The sequence below is a fragment of the Muntiacus reevesi genome, chromosome 1 (genome assembly GCF_963930625.1).
Source record: "Muntiacus reevesi chromosome 1, mMunRee1.1, whole genome shotgun sequence".
NCBI lineage: Eukaryota > Metazoa > Chordata > Mammalia > Artiodactyla > Cervidae > Muntiacus > Muntiacus reevesi.
In genome coordinates, this window is record NC_089249.1 from 199,743,388 (window position 1) to 199,768,763 (window position 25,376).

General features: G+C 52.3%; 1 protein-coding gene across 3 annotated transcripts in view; it reads left to right on the top strand.

Moving 5' to 3' along the window:
* GNG7 (G protein subunit gamma 7) overlaps positions 1 to 25,376 on the top strand; it is a 138,052-nt gene that overhangs the window by 39,420 nt on the left and 73,256 nt on the right. For all 3 annotated transcript variants that reach the window (XM_065918099.1, XM_065918098.1, XM_065918100.1), the window contains exon 2: positions 4,092 to 4,153. The gene's annotated coding sequence lies outside the window, so the exon portion shown is untranslated. The remainder of the gene's footprint in view (positions 1 to 4,091; positions 4,154 to 25,376) is intronic.

Genomic DNA, 25,376 nt, shown 5'->3' on the forward strand with positions numbered 1-25,376 from the left:
TATTAAAAAGCAGAGACATTACTTTGACAACAAAAGTCCATACAGTCAAAGCTATAGTTTATCCAGTAGTCATGTACGGATGTGAGAGTTGGACCATAAAGAAGGCTGAGTGCCAAAGAATTAATGCTTTCAAATTGTGGTGCTGGAGAAGACTCTTGAGAGTCCCTTGGAGAAGATCAGACCAGACAATCCTAAAGGAAATCAACCCTGAATATTCATTGGAAGGACTGATGCTGAAGCTGAAGCTCCAATACTTGGGCCACTTGATGCAAACAGCTGACTCATTAGAAAAGACCCTGATTCTGGGAAAGATTGAGGGCAAGAGGAAAAGGGGATGACAGGAAATGAGATGGTTGGATGGTATCACTGTCTCAATGGATATGAGTTTGAGCAAACTCAGGGAGATAGTGAAGGACGGGGAAGCCTGGCAGACTGCAGTTCATGGGGTCACAAAGAGTCAGATACAACTTAGCGACTGACCAACAACTGCAGATTCTATAGGAGATCCTCCTCATGGTCCCACCTCCACAATTCATGGGGGCCTGTCATGGGAGCTTGGAGTTCACCGCAGCAGGAAGGTGAAAGCCCAGCATTTTTGTCAGTGAAGGTCACAGGCACAGCCTGGCACCAGCTGCTGCACCTCGCAGCCTGCTCTCTCTGAGCCCCGGGGACGAGTTTTGTCCTCACTGCTCTCTACTCTAGTCAAAGCCGGTCTGGGCTGAGCATAGCCAGGGTGGGGGGCTCTGTGGGGCTCATCTCCCTGCCCAAGTCCAGCTTCAAGGGCTAGAGGACAGCCTGCAGCTGGCGTTAAAGGGCTGGGGATGGGGAGATTGGCAGATGGTAGACGTGAGGGCAGAGAAAGATGCCATCTCTGCAGTGATTCATAAGCTACCCGTGTTCACAGCAGTGTGATTCATAGGAGCCAGAAGTGGAAACAACCTGAACATCCATCAGTGGACTATGGATAAACACAGGGTCCCTCCACATACTGGAGCACCACTCAGCCACACAAAAGAGAGAAGCCCCGCCACTGGCTACCGTGTGGACAGACCCTGAGAACATGATGCTCGATGAGAGAAGCAGACACAGAAGGACACACAGGGTGTGACCTCTGATGGGAAACGTCCAGAACAGGCAGGTCCACAGACACAGAGAGTGGGTTCCTGGTTGTCAGGGGCTGGGGGAGCAGGAGAGTGACTGCTGATGGGGACAGGGCTTCTTTTGGGGTAAAGTTCAAAAATTGGTTGTGATAATGGTTACACAACTTTGTGAATGTACAAAAAGACCACTGAATTGTGCATTTTTTAAAAAAAAATTGTGCATTTTGAATAAGCAAAATGTATGGCATGAGAATTGTATCTCAGTAGGACTTCAAAAAAAAAAAAAAAAAAAAAAGGTGCCTAGTTTATCAGTCACTCTCTCCAGTTTGGATAATGTTCCTGAATTGTGTAAGGAGCGGCCGTCAGGGGGCTTGGTGAAGAGTGTTCCCTAGCACCCTTCTGTACTAGTTTTGCAACTTCTCGTGAGCCTTTAATTGATTCAAAAATGAAGAATCAGACGCATAGATGGTCCCTTCAAGGTTGAGGCAAGTCTTGGCCTCAGGTCTGTGGTCGCGTTGCTCCAACCCTCTCATCTCTCATCCCTGTGGGCCACTGTGCTCTACACTGCCCAGGGCGCCCCTCTGGCCTCAGTGGCCAGAGAAGCTCCAATCCTAAGCTGTTGGGAAAGGTAGAGCAGACACTGCTGCTGGAGGAGTTTCTATCAGAGCTGCTGCTGGAGCCCAGAGGGTGTTCCTGGGGCTGCAGCACCACCTGCAGGCGATGGTGGGGACGTCGGTTCTCCATCCTGGCCTTTAATTGACAACCAGTTAGATACAGGGCAGGAGGAGAAGGGGGCAACAGATGAGATAGTTGGTTGGCATCACTGACTCAATGGACATGAGTTTAAGCAAGCTCTGGAAGATAGTGAAAGACAGGGAAGCCTGGCATGCTGCAGTCCATGGCATTGCAAAGAGTCAGACACAACAGCGACTAAACAACAACAACAAAAAATATAGCATTTACATTTTTAAATTTCATTTTTATTTTATATTGAGGTATAGTTGGTGTACAATGTTGTGTTAGTTTCAAGTGTATAGCAAGGTTGTTCAGTTATACATATACATGTATCCATTCTATCTCAGTTTTTTTTTTCCCATATAGGTTGTTACAGAGTACCGAGTAGAGTTCCCTGTACTATATACTGTAGGTCCTTGTTGATTATTTATTTTATATATAGTAGTCTGTATATGTTAATTGCAAGCCGAATTTATCCCTCCTCACCAAATCGAAAATTTGTTTTTGAAGTCTATGAGTCTGTTTGTGTTCTATAAATAAGTTCATTTGTATAATTATTTTAGATTCCACATATAAGTGATATCATGGTATTTGTCTTTTTCTGTCTTTATGATTCTTCACTTACTATAGTAATCTCTAGGTCCATCCATGTTGCTGCAAATAGCATTATTTCATTCTTTTTTATGGCTTAGTAGTATTTTGTTGTGTGTGTATGTATATTGGGGCTTCCCTGTTGACTCAGATGGTAAAGAATCTGCTTGCAATGCGGGAGACTCAGGTTCAACCCCTGGGTGGGGAAGATCCCCTGGAGGAGGAAATGGCAACCCACCCCAATATTCTTGCCTGGAGAATTCCATGGAGAGAGGAGTGTGGCTACAGTCCAAGGGGTCACAAAGAGTCGGACATGATTGCATGCCCAACACTTCGTGTGTGTGTATATATATATATATATCTTATGTTCTTTATTAGATATACCATATCTTCTATATCAGTTTATCTATTATATTTTGTCCTACCTCCTTTCGAAGACAATGGGCTGCTTTTCTGGGTGCCTGATGACCTCAACTAGCGATCAGAAGTTGTTTTGTGAAGTTTCCTCTGCGTTCAGTTATTCTTTTGATGAATTTGTAGGAGAGAAAGTGGTCTCCCTGTCCTACTCCTCCACCATCTTCTATATCAGTTTATCTATTGATGAACTTTTAAGTTGTTTCCATGTCCTAGATATTGTAAACAGTGCTGCTGCTATGAACATTGAGGTGCATGAATCTTTTCGAACTAGAGTTTCTCCAGATATATGCCCAGGAGTGGGAGTGCTGGATCCTGTGGCAGCTCTATTTTAGTTGTTTGAGAAATCTCCACACTGTTCTCCATAGTGGTTGTACCAGTTTACATTTCCACTAACAGTGTAGGAGGGTTCCCTAAATTTTTATGTATTTAAAACTTTATTTATTTTGGGGGCACACTACACAGCTTGTGGGATCTTATTTCCTCAACCAGGGATGGAGCCCACGCCCCCTGCGGTGGAAGCTTGAAGTCCTAACCACTGGACCATCAGGGAAGTCCCTCCCTAAATTTTTAAACTGAAGTTTAAAAAAAATTTTTTTTAGAATAACTTAGATTTTCAGAGGCATTTAAAATTACCCATCACCTAATTTCTCCCAATGACTGGGTCATTCATAAGAATGGTTTGTTTGTGATAACCAAGAGCTGGACATGGATACATTTCTGCCACCTCGATCCACTCTTTTTATTCAGATTTCACTTGTTTTCCCTAATGTCCTTTTTCTGCCTCAGGACCCCACCTTGCATTTAGTTGGTCACATGCCTCAGGCAAACGTGGGTGAGCTGAGTACCCCAAGACAGGGGGTTGACTCAGTCCTCTTGCCTTCCTCCCAGGAGACCATGGGGGTCCAATGATGCAGGTGAACATCTTCTATAAACTATAAATGGTCATATGAACATCCAGTCCTTTCATCCAGTTCAGTTTCGGGACACGTGGAAACTTCATCACGGATACCACTGCAGATCGCTAGCAAACCTTCCTGGCAAGTCGCCCTTGATGTTATTCTCTTCTCTCTGCATTCTGAAGCATCCTGTCTGTACCATCCCCGATGTCGGGCAGAGTGACCAGAAGGCAGCCCTTCCATGCTCCGCACCCCCAGCCGAAGGATTTTTCTCTCATCATAGTACCGCTGACCCCCATGTGGAGGTTCAGGCCAAATCAGACCCAGCTAACATGGTTCGTTTTTCTTCCAGGGAGCAGACACTGGGTTTCTGAACCTCGTTGCTGAAGACAACCAGGACTTGAGCAAGCACAGGTTGGTGTCATGAGGTTTTTCTTTTCTCTATGTTTAGAGTTCACTCAGGTGTTTGGTTTGCTGTTTGGAGCCAGGATGAGTTCAGAGGCGTCCTGGCCATGCACGCCTGCATCTTCCCAGCTTTTCTCACTTTTGGGGGTTTGTCTCACCTGCCAAGAGCACGTGGGAGCCACAGAGAATGTCTTCCATCTAGGCTCCCGGAGCGGGTGGACATGGGGCTGGCAGGTCGGGTCCTAGTGCACCCAGGATGGGCACATGCCCACAGTAGCATCTGCTTCCCAGCTCTTAGCTTCCTCCTCAAGAGGCTTAATTAGAGTCTGTGGCACTTCATCCCGTTTCCCATGTGCATGGAGGGTGACCCATCAATGCCATTCACTCAGAGCAGAGCTTGGTCATGGGACTGAACAAATACCTGAACCATATTGTTCCCCTGGTGAGGACAGCAGGTTGGGAAATGTGCCAGAGGCCTCAGGAAGAATTAAGTCAGGAGCAAAATACAGCTCAGTCCTGATCTCTCAACTGTTACGCATTTGCTTGTCTCCGGTTTTATTCCCAAGAGGACTCTGAGTGACTTTTGTGATGTAGGAAGAGGAAACAGCAGGGGGATGAATGAGATGGCTCCCTGGCATCTGGGAGTGCCCCGCCCAGTGCATTTACTCTAAGTGTCTGGCTTTAGAATCTGTCTTTAGAATCAACTTCCGGTTTCTAGCAAAAGTTCTAGTGGATCTTTGATTCAGGTTGTGTTCCATTTAGCAATAAATTTGAGGGAGATCTGATGCCTTTATAACATTTATTTTTATCTAGTGTGTGTGTGTGTAAAATAAAAAATGTTAGACAAGAAGGCAGCACATGGTGTAATTCCATTTAGATGAAGTCAGCACAAAATGTGAGTCTGTTGGAACAGAAAGGTGGCTCGGGCTTGCCAGGGGCTGGGGTGGGAATGGGGGTGAACTGTGTTTGGGCGCCAGACACATCTTACAGTGCTGAGGGGAGGGTCCAGAACTGTGGGGCTGGGGCATCAAGCAGCTTGGTGAACTAAGAATCTTCGAGTTGTGTACTGCCAACCAACCGATTGTATGACGTGTAAAGCAAACCTCAGTGAAGCTAAGATATATATTTTATCTCAGCCCAGGAGGGAAGCTGTCCCCACAGACAGAGACCAAGACTGAGATTGGAGCCCTGTGGTCCATGTGGCTTGTTTATGCTCCTCGAAGGTCCTGTGCAGGTTCAGTGTTAACTCTGTGTCACAAAGTCACCAAGCAGGAGGGGAGTTTGGAAAACCACCTGGAGCCAGGCGAGGCCACGTAGAGTGTATGTGTCATCACAGTGTGCTTGATGAGTAAGCCCCACTCAGCCCTTCTCCAACGTGTTAATGTCCGACCAGCTAACTGTAAAAAGAAGCTGAATGGACAAAGGAGAGACAAGACACCCCAAACCCCACACCCATCGGGGACCGCTGCTCACACCTCAGTGAGCATCCTCCCAAACCTCTCTGAATTCCACTCACTCAAGGGATTTCGGATAAGAAGGGTTTTCTCTTTGATGTACTCGTCGCCCTTGATGGGCATCTTCATTCATCCATAAACCTAGATTTCCATCTTCTTTCCTGACAATGGCTTAACAGTCCATGTTGTAGACAAATTATAACTTCTTTCTTTTTTAAAATTTACTGAAGTGTAGTTGATTTACAATGTGTTCATTCTACTGTCCAGCAAAGTGATTCAGTTATATATATATATATATATACACACATTCTTTTTTCATGTTCTCCATTGTGATTTATCACAGGATATTGAATATAGTTCCCTGTGCTATACAGTAGGGCCTTGATATTAAAAAAAATTTTTTTTCTAATAACTAGCAGTTGTAGGCATGATTGCTTTTTTAAAGATTTTATTTATTTGTTTTTGGCTGTGCTGGGTCTTCGTGACTGTGAGGGTTTTTCTCTAGTTGTGGAGAGTGGGGGCTCTTCTCTAGCTGCGGTGTACAGGTTTCTCATTGCGGTGGCTTCTCCTGTTGCCGAGCACGGGCTCTAGGGCACTTGGGCTTCAGTAGTTGCAGATCCCGGGCTGTAGAGCACATGCTCAGCAGTTGTGGCGCATGGGCTTAGTTGCTCTGAGGCATGTGGGATCTTTCCAAACCAGGGATCAAACCCATGTCCCCTGCATTGGAAGGCAGATTCTTTACTCCTGAGCCACCAGGGAAGCCACAAGACCTTGTTATTTGAATTAGAATTTATTTCTTTAAGAATAATTTTATAGTTGGTTTAACTGGTCTGTTGGTGGGCTTTTTCTGGAGGGTGTTCATTTTCTTTTATTGCTTTCCTTTTCTCTCTCTTTCTAAATTTTGCTATGTTCTGGGATGGATGCGCTTGTGCAAACTTTCTTCGTCCTTGGTTGGTTGTTGTTTGGGGTAAATTCCTGGAAATAAGATTGCCTTGCCTGTGACTTTAAGTCGGGGTGTTCTCATTTTTGTTTTAACCTTCAGCCACAAAAAAACACACCACTTTCCACCCCAGGATGTGTCTCACCACCCTCTCAAGTGCAGTCTTATGTCCCGGCCAAGCCAACAAGCCAGGACCGTTTTAGTTGCAGTGTCCAGGCCTCTTTTGCATGAGCTCGGCTGCTTCTCTAAGGCGAATGGCCCGGATGCATCCTTTCTGTGAGAGTTTCTGTCCTGTGCTGTGTTTAGTCACTCAGTTGTGTCCAGCTCTTTGCGACCCCATGGACTGCAGCCCACCAGGCTTCTCTGTCTATGGGGATTCTCCAGGCAAGAATACTGGAGTGACTTGCTATGCCCTCCTCCAGGGGATCTTCTCAGCCCAGGAATCGAACCCAGGTCTCTCTCATTGCAGGATTCTTTTTTTTTTTTTTCCCCAGGTAAGAAGTGAATTTATTCACATATAGAAAGCAGCACACTCCACAGACGGTGTGGGCCATTGCAGAGGGCAAACTGGGCCTCATTGCAGGATTTTTTACCAACTGAGCCACCAGGGAAACCCTGGTGATGTTTAAATTCTACCTATTTCTCTGCCTGGACACAGTCCACTACAAGTGTTTTTTGGAGCATGTTTCCACACTTTGCTCACAGTGCATTTTGTCATCAGGGATCTGAAACTTTGAAAGACCTGTCTTCTTTATTTTTTGTGGTCGTCTAACACATCAAGATTATAAAAACACAATCCACCTGCATTTTGTTTTGGATGGCATATTCTGCACTTCAGTCCTTGAGCCTTTTAAAATTCAGCTGTGCTAGGAGGTCTCACCTGGTGAGGGGAGGTGATTCTGACTGCCGGCTCCCCTCTCAGGGGACACAGATCCCTGTTGGGGGACATCTGAGGTTGTCACACTGGGGGGATGCTCCTGGCAACGAGGAGGTGGGGCCAGGAAGGTTGCTCCACACACCACAGTGCCCACAATGGCCAAGGGTGACCAGCTGCCAGGTCATCAGTGCCCAGTGGACACTGCTGGGAGATACAGAAAACACTCCTGAGCTGGTACACGTGGCTAGCCTTGCAGCAGTTCTCTGTTCCAAGGGATCCTGCTCTCCTACAAGTGGGGGGGATCAAGGCTTTTCCTGATTGTTAGTTTCATAGTCACTAGGAGCACTTCCTGTTTGCCAGTCCCCTCACATCTGAGGTCCCTACAGTACAGGGGGTACAGACAGTGGACTCCCATTTCTGAGCCACTGCCTGTCCAGGGGAGATGGAGTATCGCCGAGCAAGGGCCACACTGTCCATCCTGGTGACAGCACCTTGATCCACTGTGTTGAATGTCTGCAGACAGCCAGGGCTAAAAGTGGGACCTGGAGTCTGGGTGGGGCTCCAGAGGAGGGGTCTGGGGCTGGGGCAATCCCCAGAGTGCTGGGAGTCCCAGTGGTGGCCACTAGGGGGCAGTGAAGGTCCATGAGGTCTCCAGCGCAACTAGCAGGGATAGATGTGAAGAGGGTGCAGGGGTCCAAGTGAGTACCCAGCTTCTTCAGTCAACCCCTCGGCCCTCGTGGAGCCCTGTGACCCCCTGTCTACATGTTCCAGGACATTCTGGTTCAGCACCCAGAGTCCACCGTCACTCTTTCCTAGGGGCTTCACAGACCTGGAGCCTCTGAGTTCATTGGGTGTAAGAGGAAGGTAGAAAGCACAGACTCTGACCTTGGAGCGCTCAGGATCCCCGCACCCCCCAGCTCTCCTGGCCCTGGCGCACCTCAGTGGCTGGAGCAGAGTTGGGACCAGAGAACGAAGGCCAGAGGGTGGGGGTGCGCATCCCTGCTGGGACAACTGGATCTTGCTTCTGGGACTGCCGCCTCTGTCGCCTGAAAGCAGCCGGTGGCTCTGATCCCCAGGCAGAAGCAAGGTGGGGGGGGTTTCTCCCCAGGTCGGTCTCTCAAAGCACCTCCTTTGGGACTCACCTAAGTGCCAGAGACCCTCAAAGACCCCTCGGGTCTCCTGGCTGTGGAATCTGCCCAGTGTCTCCCGAGGCACCCTCAGGTGTGTGTCACCTGGGCAGTGACTGCTCGGCCTGGCCAGATGCGGTGACCCTCTCAAATGTTCTCCATCCCCTCAGCAAGGGTTTCCAAGTGTCTGCCAGGCCAGGCTCCAGGGGACGCCAGTGTGCAGGGTGGGTGTTCCAGTGAGAATTGTGGACCCGTTTGGAGTCCTCCCCATCCAACACTGCTGACATCGGTCCGGGTCACCCTGTGGGGTGTGGTGGGCATCCTGGGCACTGTGGGGGAGGGTGGAGCAGCCTCCAGGCCCCCATCCCCATGTCGCCAGGAACCCTCAGTTTTGACAACTGAGCCCACACAGATGTTCCCAGACATCACCCAGTGTCCCATGGAGGCAGGCCCCCTGCCTCACCGGTTCCTCTCATAGTGTCTCTGGATGTGGGTGCCCCCTCCCGAAACCAGATGGATCTTCCCATAAGTTTGGAAGTTCTGGCAGAGGGGAGGTGGGGGGTGGGGGGGAAAGGGTGGGGGGCTGGGACCATAGCCAGTTGGCTCCCGCCCGGGGAAGGGCTGAGCGCATGGGCCTTCATGGCACTGGCTTTCCTTATGGAGATGCCACTGCCCTTTTAGCCAGAGTTGGGCTTTCCAATAGGGTAGCCACGAGTCCCTGGCGGCCACTGAGCTCCTGAAAGGTAGCTCAGATGGAAATAGGTGTATTTTGCACAGGCCGGGGTGATGATTCTTAGCTGAGAACGATTTTTCCAGCTTTTCACCAGCCCTCCCTCCTGAGGCAGAGCTCAGTGACCTCCCAGCAGCCGGTGTTTTCCTGATAGCCCCTGTTCTCTGGGAGTTTGTGAACATTTCAGCTGAAAGCGCCTCCCGGATCTTTTATCTCGAGAGGTGGCCCTCGTGTGAGGGACAAACTCCAACCCGGCGCGCCGCGTCAGAGACTGTTTCTTTCTCCTGGTTGGTCCCCTGCTTCAGATGTGTGTTGAAATGCCCACAATTATCAGTTCTCTCCGCGGACAAGCTGTTCTCCTGAAAGAGCTGCCAAGATAGACAGTTGAAACCTTAAAACGTTCTTGCAGAAGGTCATGGCTGCTGCCGCAGCCTCACGATACATAAGTAATTACTGGGTCCCCGCCCAGAAACCCACCAAGGGCGCCCCCCCCCCCCCGACAGCACACAGGAACCAGAGCCACCCCCACCCCGGTAGCCCATGGCTCTGATTCTGGAATCTTGGGGAGAGCAGGCCCCAGGGTGCTTCCCATGGCAGCAAGGGGCTGCTCAGACGTGACATCGACCCCCTCCAGAAGGGTCTCACCCTTGTGATCCTGCCCCCAAGGAACACTGGGCAATGTCTGGGGATGTCTGTGGTTGTCACGACTTGAGGGGGTCCTGGCATACAGTGGGTGGGGGGCCTAGGGGTGTGCTCCACCCCTCATAGTGCTCAGGATGGCCCCACAATGTCCCAGCCCGTGTCAGCAGCGCCCAGCTGGAGTGGGGAGTGGGGATCCCGCTCCCCAAGATTCTTGCTCCCAGGATGAACCAGCATCACTCTTTTTGTGCTCCATGTATTTTATCACACTGGCTCCCACCCCGGCCCCACTCTTCCGCATGCTGCGGGTGAATCCCCTCACACACTGGTTAGTGCTGCCACCTAATTGGACCAACTTGAACACCAAGGCCCAGAAAGGCTCCCATCTGATACCGCAGAGCCAGGCTTCCACCTGTGAGGCAGTGAGAACTGTCCCAGCCCAGGCAGCAGCCAAGGCCTGGAGACCCATGCATCCCCAGGAGGGCATGTTGCTAGGCAACGGCTTGACTGGTCAGCCTCCCTCAGAGCAGGGATGATGCACACACGGTCATCAATAGTCAGATTCAAGGCCTCCTTTGACTCAGAACACACATGGGGTGACAGTCACGTAAGGTAGGGTGGGGGCAGGGGTATAAGGAGCCACAGGGAAGCTGAAGAGGGGCTCATTTGTGGTGGGTAGAAGGAGCCCCTACACCTCAGGGCCCATTCCCACCCCCTGCCACAGTGCACAGACCTGAATCCGTCTGAGCCGGTGCACACTGAGGATGTGGTTCTTTCTTTTGTTCCCTCCTCTCTAACTTTGTATGTTGAGTCAGCAGTGTCTGTGTGCCAGGCCCAGCTGGCTAAAGCATATGTGTCTGGGTGCAGAAGCTCCCAGTACAGTGTACACGGTGGGCATGTGTAACGGAGGACTGAGGCATGACCTGGAGAGGGCCAGGCTGGGATGAGCTCAGAAGTTGAGGGGGAGGGCTCTGGGGGGCTGAGGGTGGGGTGGGGGCTTCAAGGCACCCCAAATACAGGGTCACAGGGACCTGGGGTATCAGGAGCTTGTTTCTAATTGCCACTGGTATTCCCCCAAATTCAAGTGTTAAAACCTACTTACTCCCCAGTGTGGTGGGAATTGAAGGTGGAGCCTTTGGGGAATATGGTCTTGAGACATATTAATATTAAATACATATTTTGAACGTTAGCCGTGGTTCCTATCTCCCAGCTCCCAAAGCTCTTGGAATTTCTTGAGCCAGTGGAGCATCCCCTGCATGTGACTAAATGTGACAGTGATTGTGAAACCCCAGGCTCTCTGCTCAGCCATCACACGAGGAGTGTGCTGGCTAGCTAGTGCTATGTCATAAGCGACCACAGACTCGGCACCTTATACCTCCCCTGTATCTCCAGGCAGAAGTGTGTCTGAGGCCTCTGCTCACAGTCTTACACACAGTTCTCTCCCAAGGCTCAGCTGGGGAAGAATCCATTTCCCAGTTTGCTCAGGCCATTGGTAGGGTCCTTTCAGTTGTCAGGCCCAGGTGCCTGTTGTCTTGCTAGCAGCCCACTAGGGACGGCTCTCAGCTCTTGGAGGCTGCCACCAGGTCCTGGCCTGGCTGCATGATCTCCTTCCTCCAGGGGGCCCCTCATCCCTCCAGTCACTGCACGAAGGGCCCTGCCCTAGGGAGGGAGGACTCACCTGATTGGGTCAGGCCCACCCATGCATCCTTTTGATTAACTCAAAAGTCAACTAACTTGGGAATTTATTTAATTTGATTTTGTCTCTTTCTTTTTTTGTTTTTTAAATTATGAAGTTATGATAACACACTTATAGGAGACTTTGAGAATACAGAACAAGGTTACCTATAAGTTCCACTGTATATGATAATTATTTTTTAAGTAGATAAATTTTTAGTTGGAGTTTCAATATCAAACTCTCAAAAAGGAATAGAATGAATATACAGAGAAGTAGAAGGATACAGTAGACCTGGAAAGCACTATGAACCAATTCAACATAATTAAGATTCATACAATTTTCACAACGGTAGGATACAAATTCTATTCAAGTTCCCATAGATTATAAACTAAGAGACACTGGAACATATCTGGGGACATAAAACAAGGTGCAAAAATTTCATGATCTAAAGGTATTGAAATGATACAGAGCCTATTCTCTTATCACTGTGGAATTATATTAGAGATCAGTATCAAAAGATATTTGAAAATAACCCCCATATTTTCAAGTGTAATGTAATGTTACCCAGAGTGATCTTTGACTTAGCCATTGAAAGCCTCCTTAAAGTTAGAAGATTGAAAAACCACAGAGGATGATTACAGAGAAGAAAGCATTTAAATGAGAAACTAATATCAAAATGAGAAGTTAGTATCAAAGATACTTATATTTATTTATTGGTTGCACAGCACTGCAGGTGGGATCTTAGTCCCCTGACCAGAGATTGAACCCACACCCCATGCAGATTCTAATCACTGGACCACAAGGGTGGTCTCTAACTTGGGACTTTAATTACACCCTCGAATTCCTTCCTCTGCAGGAAATCACCTAATCAGGGGGATGGCATCTTATCACCTTCATAGTCCTACCAACCCCTGGGGCTTGGTCCACCGGGAGCCAAGGGTTTGGAGACTTAGACTCCTTCTGGCCACCAAGGGGCAGCAGGGGGCCTGGTCACTGCAGATGCAGGCACCTGCAGCTGGCACCAGGGCTCGCAGGGGGCCTTTGTACCCTCCTGCTCCTTGCTGGCGGCACCACAGGCAGGTCAGTGTTGGGTGGAATGGCAGTGGTTGGAGAAGGCATGCCTTGTTTGTCTCAGTCACACCTAGACATACCTAAGGTTTCATTTTGTTTTTGTTTTTCTCTGCTGCACCGCTTGGCTTGTCGGGTCTTGGTTCCCCAACCAGCAATCAAATCTGAACCCCTTGCAGTAGAAGCTTGTCATCCTAACCACTGAACCACCAGGAAAGTCCCCTCACTGTTTTTTTTTTTTTTTTTTAAGAAAGGCTATAATTTGAAATAATTCCAGACTCATGCATGCATGCTCAGTCATGTCTAACTATTTGCCACCCAAAGGACTGTAGCCTGCCAGGCTCCTCTGTCCATGGGGTTCTCCAGGCAAGAATACTGGAGTGGGTTGCCAATTCCTTCTCCAGGGGATCTTCCCAACCCAGGGATTGAACTGGCATCTCCTGTGTCTCCTGCATTGGCAGGTGAATTCTTTACCACTGAACCAGCTGGGAAGCCCAATTCCAGGTTCATAGGAAGTTGCAAAAACCATGCAGAGTGATCCCATGCACCCTTTCCCCATCTCCCCCCGGTGGCCTCATCTTGTAACTAAAGTGCAATAGGAAGTTGGTGTGTGTGCAGGCCCCTGCCCTCTGTTTATTCTGTGGGCATGCAGGACCGTCACCCATCTGCAGAATGGAGAGTTCTTCCATCCTTCAGGGGGTGGGGCGTGGGGAAAAACGGACACGAACATCTAACCGTGGATGGCACTGTGCCCCACGCTCGCGGTGCAGGCCTGGCTCCATGCGTCTTGTCTGCTACCTCGTCAGGCAGCCAGCCCTGCCAGTGGGTTTATTCTCTTGGGGGGATTCTGCCAGTTTGTGGGGGCTCCCAGCACCAAAGACTCAGGTTCAAATCCAGACACACCCCCACCTGCAGGGCACCCCAGGAGACGAGGCTGCTGAGACATCCCCATGTTGGAGTCAAAGCCTCCTCAACTTCCCCAGAGGTCTCTGCTGTCTTCTCTGTGCCCCGCATGGTCGGTCGGTGTTCTGGGGGTGGGGCGGGGGGGCGTTGTGTGTGTCTTACTCCCAGGAGCCCGTTCCGTAGCAGCACCCCTCACGTCTGAGGGAGGGGGAATTCCAAGATGGTGCTCTAGATCCCCACCCCCTGGTGTCCACACTCTGGGTGGGTTCCCACTCCACAGTTAGGCTCACATGATGTGGCCAAAGAGAGTTTGCGGGTATAACAGAGACCCCTGATCAGTGGTGGGTGGCCTGACCTAATCAGATGAGCCCTTACAAGAGACCAGACACATATTTAGAGGAGTCAGATCCACAGACAGGAAGTAGATGGTGGGACCAGGGGCTGGAGGAGGGGGTGGGGAGTTAGTGTTTCATGGGGACAAAGTTTCTGTTTGGGAAGGTGAGAAAGTTCTGGATGGTGGTCCAGACAGTCACACAACAATGTGAATGTGCTTAAGGCCACAGAGCTGTGCACTTAGAAATGGTTAAAATGGTAAATTGCTTTTTGCCACAATAAACAGAGAGGGAGAGAGAGATCAGAGCAGCAGCAGACACTCCTGCTGACTTTGAAAAAGGCAAACAGCCACGTTGTGTGTGTGCTGCCCGGGGAGAAGGTCACACAGCTGAGAGCTGAGAGCAACCCCCACCCGACAGCCAGCAGGAAAACAGCGCCTCAATCCCTACACTGCAGGGCGGGGGATTCCACTAACCCCCTGTCGAGCTTGGAGGGGGGCCCTGCATCCCAGATAAGGACTCAGCCCAGCCCGTCCCTGGGTGTCGGGCTTTTGAGACTCCAAACTGAGGGCCCAGTGAAACCACATCCCCGTTTTCTGACAGAGTGACCGGGAGACAACAAAGGGTGTTATTTTGGAGCCTATGTTGGTGGCGACTTGTCACGCGGCAGCAGCTGACTGATGCACCTACCCTGCTGCCTTCCCACACGCTTGTTCTGGAACTCGCCGCAGTCCTGCCACTTAGAGACGGCTATCTTCACATCACAGAGGAGAAACTGGGAGCACAGAGAAGCTGAGTAATCTGCCCAGGGTCCCTCAGTAACTGCTCTGTGATGTTCAGATCAGCTGCGTGTGGCACCCAGGCTGGACCGTAGGCTCCTCCAGGTCAGGGGTCTTGCCCAACCGCCCAGCCAGATGTTTAGGGAGTGAGTGGAAGAAGGGAAGAAGGAGGCTGGGGGAGGAATCCTCACATGAGCTCCTGCGCGGAGAGGTGAGCCTGTGAGCAGGGTGGGTGACATGGCAGAGCCGGCAGAGAGCGTACTCAGCCTACCCGGAGCGACCCCGCGCAGTGATCCCTGCGGGGTCCCAGCTGAGTCAGCGGCTGCACCGAGGTCTGAGCTCCTGAGCCTCCTGGAATGGGACGTGCTGTCCCCAGCTATCTGACTAACATCCCGCTGAGTCACAGTTCTGGCCGGATGAGAGGCAAGAGGCGAGCCAGAGCCCTCTGCCCACGGGAGTCGCAAAGCCAGGCACCCCGGAGGCCCAGAGAACCGGGCTGCAAGGTCTGGGTTCCTTGGTGCAAGCCAGGGCTGCAGGCTGACGATGGGCTTGTAGGGTAAGGTGGTAAGAGAGGCAGCTACACCCGCACACAGCCCTGGCAAACCAGCAACCAGATCTCCCTTGTCCCGGGGCTGAGGGGCAAGGCTGGCAGTTCCCCTTGGCAGTGCGGGGACCATCCTGGGAGCTGTGAGGGGTTCCCCCACTTTAAGCCCTCACTCCACCAATGCCAGAAACCCCCAGTCCTGACAACCATCGATGTCCCCAGACACAGCCTAGTGTCCTCTGGGTGACAGACTCACCCTAGTTGAAACCCTGGTTGAGAGGCTTCCCTGGTAGCTCAGTGGGTAAAGAATCTGCCCGTAGTGCAGGAGATGCAGGAGACACTGGTTCAATCCCTGGGTCAGAAAGATCCCCTGGAGGAGGAAATAGCAACCCACTCCAGTATTCTTACCTAGAAAATCCCACAGACAGAGGAGCCTGGTGGACTGTAGTCCAGAGGGTCGCAAAGAGTAGGACATGACTGAAGCAACTTAGCATACATGCACATATGTATTACCTGAGAATAATAATAATAAAAGGGACCCTGGTCAAGTGAGCTGATGGCGACAGCACTGCCTGAGGACAACAGCAAGGGCTCCCTCTGGGGCTTGAAGCAGGGAGGCCTTCCTGGAGGAAGTGACATCTAAGTTGAAATTGACAATGCTCTGGAGTGGATCAGGGTGGGAAAGACTCTCCAGGTGGTGGGAGTGGTGTGTGCCAAGAACCATCCTGGTTCCAGGATGGTGGGCAGGGATGCACGGTGAAGGGGAGCAAGGAGGCCTCAGGTGAGACCACTTTATTCTGAGGGCAGTAGGGAGCCAAGGAGGGTTTCAGCCCTACCCATGGCAACAATCAATTGACCTCCTTGTTTTCCAGATTAGGACGCCGAGGCACCGAGAAGGTGACGGGCCCTGGTCACCACCAGCAGCTGTGGGCAGAGGCCTAGGGAGCTTCAGGCCCACTTCTACAACGCTTGGGGGTGGGGTGAGTGCTGGAGCCAGACCTGGGATGCAGCACTTCCCAGCTCCAAGACCCCTGGTCAGGCAGACCTCTGCTCCCACCCTCAGTTTCCCTTCGGTAAAATTCACCCAGGGCTGCTGCTGGAGGGGTGAGGGCATCAGCTCTGTAGCCCATGTCCTCAGGCAGTGCAGCGAGGGCCCTGGGAGGATGGGAAGTGTGTCCTGCCACCCTGCTGTCCTGGGGTCTCCCACCCGAGCCCCACATGCCTCCACTCTCTGGGCTCTGACTTCGTTCTTCCTGAAGACATCAGGGGTCGTCAGCCCTCTCTGGTATCCATGGAAAGTTGGGCCTGAGTGAAGGACCCCAGGCCCTTCAGCAGATTGGTGGTGAGCCCTGACCGAGGGCGAGAAGGAAGCCAGGGAGCAGTGGGGAAAGGATATGCCCCTGGTCCAGAGCCCGCGCCTCCGGGAGGTGACCAGCAGGGGTCTACCCTCCACAGGTCCCAGCCCCATGTCCACCAGGAAGGACAGCCGCCAGGGCGGTGCTTCCCTGTCCTGAGCTGACCTTGTTTTCCTGATCTCGGGGCAGGAACTGCCTGGCCTGTGAAGTGGACACGTACAAGCTCAGTAAACAGCCTGGGAACTCGAAGTGAGAGCTGAAGTGCCGGGCCCCCTCCCACCCGCCTGCCCTCCACTCCATCCTTGGCAATCCTCAAGAATTCTCGGGGAACCAGCCCCTGCTCCCTTCCCTTAGGACTGAGATGTCAGTCACCTCCTGGGGGCTGGGGGGAATGGCAGAAGTGCCGCCTGGGGGCGGCCACCTGTGTTGTGAGACCACCAGGACTGCTGTGTTTACTCACAGGCTGCTTGGCTCCACATGCACAACTGGGATGCACATGGGCTGTTGTGAGCATTTGGAGCATCTTCGTGTGTGTGTGTGTGTGTGTGTGTTGAAATACCCATTTGGAGCATCTTCGTGTGTGTGTGTGTGTGTGTGTGTGTGTGTGTGTTGAAATACCCATTTGGAGCATCTTCGTGTGTGTGTGTGTGTGTGTGTGTGTGTGTGTGTGTGTGTGTGTGTGTGTGTGTGTGTTGAAATACCCATTTGGAGCATCTTCGTGTGTGTGTGTGTGTGTGTGTGTGTGTGTGTGTGTGTGTGTGTGTGTTGAAATACCCATAACATGAAATTCACCCTCTTAACCATTTCGAAGTGCACAGCTCATGGCATTAAGCACATTCACACTGTCGTGCAACCATCCCCACCATCATGTCCAGAACTTTCTCATCTTCCCAAACTGAAACTCTGTCCCCATGAAACACTCATTCCCCGTCCCCTCCCTCAGCCCCTGGCCCCACCATCTACTTCCTGTCTCTGTGGATCTGACTCCTCCAGGGACCTCCTATGAGTGGGGTCAGACAGTGTGTGTCCTTCTGTGTCTGGCTTCTCTCTCTGAGCATCATGCTCTCAAGGTCCACCTGCGTTGTAGCAGGTGTCAGAATCTCCTTCCTCTTTAAGGCTGCATCATTTTCCACAATGTGGACGGACCACATTTATTCATCCAGCCTTTGCTGATGGACACTTAGGTTGTTTCTATCTTTTGGCTGTTGTGAATTGTGCTGCTATAAACACAGGTGTATAATTATCTGTTTGAGACCCCACCTTTTTTTAAAAAAAAATTGTGTTTATTTGGCTGTTTCAGGTCTTAGCTGTGGCACGGGAGATCTTCATTGAGTCATGTGGGGTTTTTCATTGAGGCTCTTGGATTCTGGTTGTGGCGCGAGGGCTAGTTACTCTGTGACATGTGGGCTTTTAGTCCCATACCAGGGATCGAATCCGTGTCCCCCTGCATTGGAAGGCATATTCTTAACCACTGGACCACCAGGGAAGTCCCTGTCTGTCCTCCCTTAGTAGGGACTGGGTCAGGGCCCACCTTAGCCCAGAGTGACCTCATCTCTCTTTAGCTAGTGACATCTGTGAAGATCTTATTTCCAAGTGAGGTCTCTGGACTAGTCTGCTCAAACTGCCACAACCTGATCCTACAGGTCGGGGCCTTGGACGATGAGTAGTTATCCCCTCCCAGGGCTGGGGGCTGGACATCCTGGATCAAGGTGTCTACAGGCTGGCTCCCTCTGAGGCCTCTCTTTTTGGTGTGAGGATGGCCACCTTCTCCCTAAGTCCTCGTGTAGTTTCCCATCTGTGTGTACCTGTGTTCTAATCTTTTTTTTTTTTAAGGCTTTTTTTTTTTGGTGCGGACCATTTTAAAAGGCTTTATTGAATCCGTTAAAATATTTTATGTAACATAAAATATGAATATCTTCTGTTTTATGTTGTGTTTTTTTGGCCCAGAGGCATGTGGGATCTTAGTTCCCCAACCAGGGATCAAACCCTCACCCTCTGCATTGGAGGGTAACGTCTTAACCACTGGACCACCAGGGAAGTCCCTAATCTTTCTGATAAGGACCATTGTCCCACTGGCTCAGGGGCCGCCATTAGGACCTCATTTTACCTTAATCTCCTCTTTAAAGATCCATCTCCAAATACAGGGGCTTTCCAGGTGGCTTGGTGGTAAAGAATCTGCCTGCCAATGCAGGAGATGCAGGTTCGATTCATGGGTCAGGAATATCGCTTGGAGAAGGAAATGGCAACCCGCTCCAGTATTCTTGCCTGGAGAATCCCATGGGCAGAGGAGCCTGGCAGGCTACAGTCCATGGGGTCGCAAAGAGTCAAAGATGACTTAGCAACTAAAACAACAGCTCCAAATACAGTCACAGTCCAGGGTCCTGGGGGTCAGGGCTTCCACACAGGAATTTGGGAAACACAATTCAGTTCAAAGCAGTCACCATCTGAGGTTCTGGGCGGACAGGAATTTTGGGGGAACTGCTCAACCTACTCCGGGGGAGCTGGGTTGAACTCACTAAGAGACTCAGGGGGCGTGGTCACGGGTATGGGGAGCCTGCAGCAAATAAAAACACTGTGGATGGGGCCCCTGTTGGCAGCAGCCCTGAGCAAGTCACTTAGTCAAGATACAATCTCCGCCCTTGGAGTGTGCTGCCAGCGAGGGAGCCTTCGCGCCTCTGTAAACCAGGGCTGGAGGAGGTTACCCAAGGTCACGGGACAGCCTCGACTGGAGCCAGCACCTCCACCCCGCAAGGTCATTCCTTGCATGCCACTGGCTGCAGCCAGGGGTGATGGTGGCATGAGGACACCCTGGGGTCCCCCTGTGAGGCTGGCACTGTGGTCCCAGGATCCCACCCACTGCTGGGACATTGCCTTGAAATCTCTTCTGCCTGTAGTTGCTTAGAAATGTTGTATTCTTGCCTGAGACCTTTGCAGTTTGCTTCGAGGGGAAACAGCTTTGACTTTCCCCCCTTCTTTATACTGTGTTGATCTTGCAGTGTGAGCCACCCCTTGGGGTGCCACAGGCCCTGCCCTGGGGTGTAGCGGGGGGAAGGGTGAGGCTGTTACTGTGTCTGAGGGGGAATTGCAAGGAGGCAGTGGTGGGGAGACCAGGTGTGTAGGAGATGGAACAGGACAGTGTCCTGCAGCCGGAGCACAGGACTCTTTTTCTTTTATTGAGATGTGGTTCACACGCCAGAAAATTCATCCTTTAAAGTGTACAATTCAGTGTTTTCATGCCTAGTTGTGCAACAACCACCATTAGCTAATTCCAGAACATTCCATCCCCCCAAAAGGAGCCATATCCCCATCAGCAGTCACCCCTCCCCCCCAGCCCTTGACAACCAGGAACCCACTCTCTGTGTCTGTGGGTCGGGCTGTTCCGGACGTTTCCCATCAGTGGAGTCACACCCTGCGTGTCCTTCTGGGTCTGCTCCTCTCACTTTTCTCAGCGTCCCCCCACATGGCAGTGAGTGTCAGGGCTTCCCTCCTTCTCATGGCTGAGGGACAGTTCATGGTGGGGTTTGCTTTCGATTATGTGGTAGACATTTTGATGGGTTTTGATGTTTCTGGGGGCCCCACACCCTGATAAGGTTTTGGCCTGATTTTAAACAAGCACTTGCACCAAACTTGCTATAATGTAGATCAACGGTAGCAAACCTTCTGTAAAGGGCCAGACCCTAAATATTCTCTTGTTTGCAAGTCAAGGTGTCTCTGCTGTAGCTACTCAGCTCTGCCCTTGTATCTTGAAACCACCAGAGACAATACCTGCAGGAATGGGTGTTGCCATGTGCCAGTAAAGCTTTATTTACAAAAAGCAAGCAGAGGGCCACACACGTGGCCCTCAGGCCAGAGCTTGCCAACCCTGCTTTAGGATGGAAGTTCTCCAACGTTTTGATCCTGCAGGTTCCAAGCATTTCTGTGTTTTTTATTTTAATTAAGAAATATTATTTTATTTTTGGCTGCACTGCATGGCTTTGGGGATTTTAGTTCCCTGACCAGTGATTGAACCCTGGCCCTCAGCATTGAAAGCACCAAGTCCTAACCACTGGACCACAAGGGAATTCCCCAAAGAGATTTTTTTTTTTTTAAATTTTGGGTTATATTTATCAAAAGTTGCCAGATTCAAAATTAAAACTGAGAAAATTTTTAAATATTTACTAATTCATTTTAAAATAACAATAATAAACCCTAAATGGCATTTTTAAATGGAAAGTAACTTTTTTTTTTCTTCAAAACAAACAGAGAATTATTGAGAAGACGGTGAGGAAAACCAAGAGGCTGTCATGACCCAGAGTTGACTAAGGACATGTGATGACTGAACGAAGTGTGGGATCCTGGGGCAGGAAAAGGACACGGTGGGTGGGGGAGCTAGTGAAATCTGGGTGCAGTGTCACTGTCCCAGCTGTGACAGACACGCCCCAGGGAAGAGTGGTCTGGGAAGGACAGACGGCACCCTCTCTCCTGTCTTTGCAACTTCTCTGTAAACCCCAGCTTATTTCAAAGTACGTGTTTGTTGAAAGAAAAACAGGACAGAACAAAACAACTGTGTGGTCCAGTGAGGGCTCTGGCCACATTTAGAGGAGGGCGAGCCAACATCGGGGAAAGTGGCTGGAGAAGCTGGGCGGCTGGGGAGTGAGTGGTGAGTCGGGCGGGGGGGTCAGAATAGCGCCCTGGGGCCCAGCACAGGCCGAGGGCGATTGTAGGTGCTGGACCCGGTGGTGAGTCCAAGAATGAAGCCCTGCCCTCTGAGGACAGCGCTGGCCCAGACACCCAAGCGAACAAGGACAAGAGGAGAGGTGCCGGGAAGGGCTGAGCAGAGAGAGGAGAGCCCAGGGTCCAGGGAGGTCTCGCTAGGAGGCCACGTCCACGCCTACCCCTAGAGGTGGGGAGAAGGCAGGCGCCGAGGAGGAGAGAGCTGGGAAGTGATGGGCAGACTGTGGACAGTCCTGAGGCATGACAGCCAGATGTCCTAGAGAACGGCCTTCTGTCTAGGCTGGCCTCCTGCTTTTTTAAAAATATTTATTTATTTGGCTGCATTCAGTCTTAGTTCCCACACTCGGGATCTCCAGTGTGGTGTGGGCTACTCTCTAGCGGTGTGCAGGCTTAGGTGGCCAACAGCGGGTGGGATCTTTGTTCCCTGACCAGGGATGGAACCTGAGTCCCCTGCCTTGCAAGGTGAATTCTTATCCACTGGACCACCATGAGCATCCTTGATCTCATGCTTTCTATCAGACCAACGGAGGACCACAGCTTGCAGTCCCTGAGGCAGGGTCAGAGCTCCAGTGGCCAGTCGGGCTCAGCTCCAATGTGGGTCAGCGCAGCCTTCCCGCAAGAGCCCAGTCCCCTGACTAGGATGACAGTTCTCAACTGGGGCGGTTCTGACCCCGCATCCCCATGTCCAGGGCATCTGTGGTCATCATGATGGAGGCATCTGGCATCCAGTGGGTGGGACTCAGGGAGGCTGCCCCACACCCCACAGTGCCCAGGATGGCCCCCCACAGAGAATGTCCCAGCTCTGAGGTCAGCAGTGCCAGGGAAGACCCTGCGCTAATTATTTGGAAAGAGCATTGAGCCTGATCCCTGCTCACACTGGACACCTGAGTTTAGAGTCGGGTGGACTCCAAATTGCTCTCTGCTTGCAAATTCAAATGCCTATGGCCCTGGGCTTCTCCACCCATCCCCTCCCCCATCCTGAGCGTCCACCAGGGTGTTGGTGGCCCACAGGGTGCTCGAAGCGAGGAGGCCCCAGGAACTCCCTGTCTTTCAACTGCAGCATTGGGACAGAATCTTCAGGGCTGGGTTTGAGAGGAATACCGGGGCCCCTTGTCCCAAAGTCACCCAGAGCGGTACAGCAAGCCGGGGGGTTGGGTGGGGGGGCCTTGGGCTGGCGCTGGCTCAGCCCCAAGGTCGAGGCCAGAAGGAGGGGGTGCTCTGGGCCCCACGCCCCACTCCCTCCCCGGGCAGGGCCGTGTCCCTGGGCTCATCCCTCCAACGGGTGCCCCGCCTGCTCTAGGCCAAGCCGCTGTCCTTGGAGCCCAGCCTGTGTTTACTTCACCCGAGGCCATGCGCTGGGCCGGGTTGACCAGGAAGGGGCTGGGAAAGATGGTTCTGCAGGGAGGCCTCCAGGGCCGTGGCTGCAGACCCAGGGGGAGCATGGGGGCCCAGGCTCTTCCTTAGCCTGGCCAGAGCCCCGAGTCTATGTCCTCCAAGCCCTGTCCTTCCTGGTCATGAGGGCTGTGGCTTCTCCCCCTGCCACTTCCCCCCAGTGTGTTCCTGATGTGTAGATGGGACACACTTTATAAATGGGAGCAACAAGAGGCCAGTTCCAGATCCTGGGGTCACCCCGGTTTGTACCGTCTGACTGACAGGAGCTTATTCTGGGTCCAGCAGGAGCAGGGGTCAGACTCAATTTTTTGCCAAATAATTAACCCAGGGTCTCCCCCTCGGGGCTGTGGATACTGGGGCCGAGTCATCCTCCTTGGTGGCAAGGGGCGGGGCGTCCAGGGCACTGCGGGGAGCAGAGCAGCTCCCTGATCCCCATGCACTGGATGCCAGGGACACCCCCGGTCCTGACAACCACAGATGTTCCTAGACTGCCCCCCCAGGTGAGAGCCAGCCCCAGTCCAGGACCTTGGAGGGGGAGGCAGCACTGCGGAGTCCCGCCTCCTGGGGCAGCTGGGTCACTTTCTCAGCACCTGCCGGGAACAGGCCGGGGTTAATCGGAGCTGCTGTGGCCACAGTGCCAGGAATGCAGCCCGGCCATGGCCGGGTTTCTTGGCCAAGTAGAAAGGCTGGGAGCTGTGCTTTCCAGGGATTGGGCAACGAGGAGTCTCCACATCTGTCTTCTCCTGTCAGATACACAGCAGCCCAGGACCCTGTGCCTCTACGGCTCCTCACTCTGCTCCTCATATCCAGGGCCCTGGGCAAGGGGCTGAGCAGCTGCTTCCAGAGTAATTTCTGTTCTTGAACCAAGACGGGCGGTCTCATTGGGGTTCATCCTGCCCCAGAGGACACTGGGTGTTGTCAGGGTTTCCTCTGTGGTTGTCATCACTGGGGGGCTCTGGGCATTGAGGGGTGGGGTGGAGGATGCTGCCCCACACCCCACAGTGTCCAGGACAGCTCCCTAGAGGATGACCCACCCCAGTGCTGTCTTCTGGCTCCTTCCAGTCCTGACAGTTTAAGATTCTGGTCTTGGGTCCATGGAATGATGCCAGGATGCTGGGACAGCCCCCTCTTGTGATGGGGCGATCACGGGTATGCAGGAAACTCGCCCTCTCCGGAGCTCTTGCACCCCCTGCACAACAAGGCACTGTCCTCTGGGGGTCGTGGGGTTCAGGGAGGTGCATTATCATCCTCACGCCTTGTCCCCATTCCTCAGAGCCTTTTCATGGCAGCCCACGTTCTTGATGGCCGCGGCCTTGCATGGTGATGTCAGTGGACTGCTCTGTGGTCACTGGCCTGCAGCTTCCAGGAATCTCATGCCCGCTACTGGGAGGGAGCTGGGAGGGTGGCGGCCGCCTGTTTTCAGCAAGCTACAATGTGTAGGGACCCTGGTGAGAAGGACAGGGAGTCAGGGCCTGGCCCGGACAGTGCCTGCGAATCCCCTCCAAGGTGAGACGGAGCTGTAGGTCCCACAGCCAGGCTGAGTCAGGGCTTTGTCACTCAGAGAGAAGGAGCCCCAGCTCAGTGCCAGCTCAGGCAGCCTCAGAAGCCCGGTCAGATCACATGACCTCCCGGCTCAGCACCCACACCCCCACCGCCACCGCATGCCCCTGCCCCAATCTCCTGAGGGCTAATGCTGTCCTCTCGGGGGTCCACAAGACCTGTCAGCTTTGGACCTCACCACCTGCTCCCCCGAAGGACTTCCTGGTGGCTCAGTCTGCAACGCAGATGTGAGTTTGATCCCTGGGTTGGGAAGATCCTCTGGAGGAGGAAATGGCACCCCACTCCAGTATTCTTGCTTGGAGAACCCCCGTGGACAGAAGAGCCTGGCAGGCTACGGGGACAGGATGTGATTCCATCAGGATGCGAGGGGACATCAAGTGCCCACTTCTTGAGGGCCGCCCTCAGGGCACCTTGTTGGACTTCCATTCTAAAAAGTGAATAAAGTCTTCATGACTGTATAGTAACAACCCAGCCTGCATTCATCTCCACACGCCTGCAGTTATAAATTATGGCTTCCCAGGTTACTCGTTGATGGCAGGGGCCCACAAGGCAAATTGGCCCCCTGCTCCTCTCTCCCAGCCATGGGCACCTCCACAGTTCAGGGGACAGTCCCCCACAGAGAATGACCGGGCCCCAAGGTCAGCAATGCCCAGGAAGAGACCCTGAGTTCATTACTTGGAAAGATGTTAAATTTGATCCACAGCTCAGATTAGACTCCAGAATAAACATTTGATGGTCAGACGGTGTAAACCAGGGTGGCCCCCAGCGTGTGTGAGTTCCCCCCCCCTCCCCCCTCAGGTGTGTATTGAAAGGTGTGCAGCCTCCCAGGACCTCCGAGGTCACATGGTCATGGAACATAATCTCCTGGGAGAGGGGGCGGTCCGTGGGATCTCCTATCCCAGGGGGGTCTCACCTACCCTAAATCCATGCAAGTTTTTCACACCCTCCCTCTTCATTCTCAGGCTCCTCGCCGGCTGGGACACCCCCCATCACCACCCCTTGTTCTCAGCTGATGCCGCATCACCTGGGATCCACCTGCCATGTGCAGTTGCGGCCACCAGGTGGCAGCACAGCCCTTCCCGCTGGCTGGCGTTTCTGCACCCCATCCACCCCCACCCTAGCATCCCAGAAACACCACAGTCTA